The sequence below is a fragment of the Oryzias latipes genome, chromosome 2 (assembly GCF_002234675.1).
Source record: "Oryzias latipes chromosome 2, ASM223467v1".
Lineage (NCBI taxonomy): Eukaryota > Metazoa > Chordata > Actinopteri > Beloniformes > Adrianichthyidae > Oryzias > Oryzias latipes.
The window spans coordinates 25212637-25217822 of record NC_019860.2 but is presented as its reverse complement, the minus strand read 5'-3'; the positions used below and the strand labels follow the sequence as shown (position 1 = coordinate 25217822).

Below are 5186 nucleotides of genomic sequence, written 5' to 3'. Positions count from 1 at the left end.
TTGCAAATAGATTACAATATATCTTAAAATGGTTAAAAAATAATCCAGAAACTAACTCATGGTTAGACTTGGAACAGGCGTTATGTGGAAAGATCAACCTGTCACAGCTACCATTTATTAGCCAAATAGTTAAAAAACAGGATTGTTTCAAAAGTATTAATATAAATGCCACTTTAACAGCCTGGTGGGAATTTCTCAAAATATCAAAATCATCACTGCGCAAAAGCCCCCAGAATCAGGTGATATATTTGTCTGGATATCCTCAGAAATACCCCATATCTGGTGATATCTACGGTGGATACTCTCCGGACATGACTGTTTCTAAGTTCATGTCCTGAGCATATCAACTCCGAGTATGGGACACTTTTATTGTGATAAAATCTGGAGATGAGATTTTCTCCAGATATGAGATGCGTTACTAGTGATATCCAAGGTCAGGAAATTTCCAGATTCTATCCATGTCATATCTGTTGATATCTGATGTCCGTATACTAGTCATATCTGAAGTTAGGATTTGGAACATATGGCCAGCAGACATATCTGAAGAACAAATACTAGTGATGTAAGTCAGGATATTTCAAGATACCAGTCATCTCAAAAATATATAAGAAATAAAAGGTAACAGAAAACCGGTATTACTCAAAAATATTTTATTACAAAATAAATAAATAAAACCACAAACAAACATGCATCCTTTTTTTCTCTTCTGCCAGATAGCAGCTCTTGACTGGTGGTGGGTTTCCTTCAGTAAAGCCAGCTGAGTGTAATTTTGGCTCAATTCCACTCCTCCAGTTTTCATCCCAGGCTTTATGGCATTTCAGCATCACCCTGGTTAGCCTGGTGGAGCGCCACTTTGGCGAGGCTTGATAATAAGATGGTTTGTCCTCGTCACTTTCTACGTCGCTGACATAGTTTGCATTGGCTCCTTTTATATATGACAGATCCTCTTGATTGAGAATCTTCTAAGCAATTTTGACCCTCTTTTTGAAGAGCTGGGGACCAACAGGAAAGGAAGATATTTTAATTAGAGGAAAAAACATACACACACATAGGCAGTTCAACTGGACCATGCACGACCTGAGTAAATGAAACAAGGTCACAAATAGGACAACTCACCTGATCATGCTGACTGGTCCTCCTTTTGACCTCCTCCTTGCTTCTATCTCCATTCTCTCTCTTTGCACTTGAGACTGTCAATATCTCGAGTACAAGCTCCTAGTCGATGGAAATATGAAATGTACAGAAGATGAGGTCAACATATTGCAAACATGTTTCCAAAGTGGAATATTCAAAATGTGCCATGCAGACTGTCACAGTGGCTTATCTTAATTATCCATTGTCAATGCTATATCGTTATTGCAACTTAGTGTTTGGTCTTAAGACATGGAAACACAAAGGCTACGTTCACACTGCAGGGCTTAATGCTCAATTCCGATTTTTTGAAAAAATCAGATTTGTTTGCTAGACCGTTCACATTTCCAAGTAAATCCGAACTTTTGTGATCTCCAGTGTGACCGTGACACGACCCAAACGAGACCCGCATGCGCAGAAGCCAGAAGAATACTCAACGGTGAACGACGTCACTCGTTGTTTGAGGAGCAAACGTTAACATGGATGTCAACAACAGTGTTGTCAAAAGCGGAGCTCTTTTTGTAATATTACATTTATTTTCACGAAGGAGCAGCAAAATTACAATCTTCTCATTTTAAGAAGGCAATGGAGTCGGGATCGTCTGTACCCACTGTTGTGGAAGAGGAATGTGTTTGTGTTGGGGCCGCGCCCCCGCGTGTGTGTGTGTGTGTGTGCAAGCGCGTGCCGCGATAGAGAATAGGGGGGGGCAGTGTGGGCGCGCATTCATGTTGTGTGTTACGGAGGACGGATGACGGTAATAGAAGAAGGTTTCCCCCAGAATAAATGCTATGGACTCTTTATTAACCGGTTCTGGAGAATCTAAGGATCAGAACAGGGAGGAGGAGGAGGAGGATCGCCTCGGGTCCCCCGCGCTTCTGAGCAGGGTCGGAAAGGGGAGAAAGAAAAAAAAGTTATTGCGGGAAAGGTTCAACACCACACTCTGCCATTTATCTGGAAATTTTTTCAAAAACCGCCCAGCCCTGGAGTTTGGCCTGAAAAGAGCGATCAGCCCAAATATTAATCCAATCAGTGACCTCCCTTCCCTTCCACTGACTGATCTCAGCAGCATCGTCCGCCATGGTTGATGTTTACGTTCTCGTTCCCGCCTACTTCAACGCAAAATGATGACGTTTGTTGCGTGTCGATGACGTACAGTTCGGAATCAAGTCGCCTGGCCGGTCAGACGGCGGTCGCAATTGAAAAGAACGGCTACAATTCGGAATCAGGACGGCAAACCCACGGGGCCTGGGTCGCAATTGAAAAGATCGGATCTGTGTCATTCAGACTGTCATGAAAAGATCGGAATTGGGCCGCTTAGGGGCAAAAAATTCGGAATTGGGTCGTTTCAGCCTGCAGTGTGAACGTAGCCTAAATGAGCTGTCTATCACACCAATACAATTGCAATCCTATTCAAAAAATCTCTGAAAAGAAAGTAACACTGATTATTGACATTGAGTCTCTCACATTATCTCTAACTTATGGCGAGTTGTGTAAATCCAACTTCATGTGCTTACTTCTAACTTGGTGGAAACTCCAATTTGGTTCCACATCTTTCACTGCTGCCGTCATCTCCTCATTGTGCGGTGTTCTGAAGCTAAAAAAAAGACAATATTTTATAACTGACTGGAGTTCTTGTCAAGTTTCCTAAAACAGTAGTGAGAAAGAAACATACTTGTCATCTGCCCGGACCTTCCACTGGAGCTGCTCTCCGAGGTTCTGGTGTTTGTGATGGACAAGAATCTGAAAGAAAGAACAAGTCTGTGAGGATACAGTAACATTGCTGTTCTGGCCAATGTTCTAGAATACGGGCACCTGCCCAACACAAAACCCCCCAGCGGCCGAGTGGCAAACTCAAGAACGCATGTAGCTTATAACCCCAAAGGAAGATCCGCCAACGTTTTCCGACCACGGTCAGAAAGAGAAAAGTCATCGCAGGAAAGGTCCAACATAGGCTAAACATTAACAACCTTTTTTAAAGTGCAAAAAAAAAGTGAACACGTGTTTGTCTGTTTGGCTGCTTTAGTGAACCGTGCTGCTGCTTTTATTCGTCCGTCTTCATGTTACGCGACCGGAACGCCAACATGATAACCGTGTCAGCCATCAGTGAGGATCTTAACGGGGTGACGATGTTTCCTGCCGCGCTGAATTCACGCTCCCACGAGGAGCTCGTTGCGCATACAGACGTATATTTTCCTGCCACTTTTGACAGAAGTGCAGAGACATCGGGACGCCTGCGCTCCACCCTCGCCCCGCAGGCTCCTCGCCTCTCCTTTCCCTCCTCCGGCGCCCTTAGCGAGAGGGGAGCCGACGTTCGGACCCTGTGCAGCCGGTTCGGGCGCAGCTGCCGGTGGACCCCCGTGTCTCGGTGCTGCCCGCGCTACACAGGCCCCACGGCGGTGGGGGGCGACGTCTGCCGCTCCAGCGGGGGAATCGGGAGGAGTGACGCCGAAGAACCTAAAAGAAACCTCATTGACATAGTGCCCTGGGTCTCCAACATTTGTCCATAACCGCACGAGAATACACAATAATTAGCAAAGATGAATATGTTTATAGTTCAAATCACACACCATATGAGTCCTCTGTGTCTTCAAATAAATAAATAAATAATTTAAGTGTGGGTCTGCGGTGATGACGTCCCGCGCGTGATGAGGTTTTACAGTCTGACACCGAATCCCAGGAGAAGCTACTAGGCTGCGCGGATGATCCATGATCCATACGGATCACAGGCCCCGGTTCTGCACAGACGTGTGCCGCGGATCCCACCCCCCAAGCCCCCATCCCCTCCACGCACTTCATTTAATCTGTCCGGTCACGTCCTCTGCTGTTTACCGCGTTAATGTCGCTGCTCGACGTTTGTCCGTTAGGTGATGACATGATGTTTCTGGGTTACTTGAAGTTTTATACAAAAGCGAACTTTTTCAGCACAAAATATTTTTACACACTGAAGATACATACGGAAACTTCGAGGGGGGGTCGTATCCGGTGTTCTTGTATCTTCTTCTTGGTTTTCTCCACGTCGTCCAGCCTCTGTGATTATGTTTCAATCGCTTCAGATGAACTTTTCCTGGCAAAAGGGAAGGATGTGGTTTATTTTTGCTATTTAAAATAGCCCCGGAATTGGTTAAATATAACCCCGTAGCCTCCAAGCCCCGAATATAAACATGCCCATTTAGATCAAAAGTTTTACCTGAACTTATCGGCTCGGTCGGGTCACTGCCGCCAACTCCCGGATCCTCTGAGGTCTTATCGCTGTGAGGACGTGGTCGGCCTCGCTTACTAGAGGGTGTCCATGTCTCCTATGGTCAACTTTTCTTCTTCTTCTTCTTGTGATTTTATTGGCGGGAGGCACTAACGTGAAGGTGCATTACCGCCACCTACTGTGTTGGAGTGTGGGTCAGAGTGGGGATTACCTAACCAAATGTAACTTAAAAAAAAAAAAATAATAATAATAATAATAAACTAAATTCTCCTCAATAACCTAGTTCTTTTCAAAAAACCTATAATCGCACCATTGAAATTCTCCTCCCCTCCCAAAAGCTTCTTTAAAGTCATTTGCTCACCCTCTATCATCCGTACCCTACTTTCCAGTTGTCGTCTTTCCTCCCTATACAGTTCACACTGACATAGCACATGCTCCACCGACTCTTCCCCTCTCCCGCACTCACACAAACCAGTTGGATGTTTCCCTATCAAATGCAATGTATTATTTAAACCAGTGTGTCCCATCCTCAACCGTGATATTATGCAGCTATCTCTGGTGTTTACTCTGACATTCATACCTCTCCCTACTCTGTCCTGAATACTAAATAGATGTCTTCCTTTCCTCTCCCTTTCCCATTGTGTCTGCCATTCTTCCATAATACGCCTCCTAACAATTGCCCTAAATTCTGTCCTATCTAATGGAATTTCCATCTCTATTCCCCGTTTCAATGCCCTTTTTGCCAGGAAGTCAGCCATTTCATTTCCCTCCACCCCCCTATGTGCTGGTACCCACATGAATCTGATGTTTATTTTCAAGTTTGCCAACCTGATCAAACTCTCATAAATTTCATATA

At 44.7% G+C, this 5186-nt stretch overlaps 1 long non-coding RNA gene across 1 annotated transcript; it reads right to left on the bottom strand.

Annotated features, from left to right (window-relative positions):
• Window positions 1-633: 633 nt before the first annotated feature.
• LOC105357328 lies at window positions 634-5186 on the bottom strand. Its single transcript, XR_002872130.1, has 6 exons — window positions 4319-5186; window positions 4087-4195; window positions 2804-2871; window positions 2646-2725; window positions 1117-1215; window positions 634-992 (listed from the first exon to the last, which is right to left on the bottom strand). It is a non-coding gene; the product is annotated as an uncharacterized LOC105357328 (long non-coding RNA).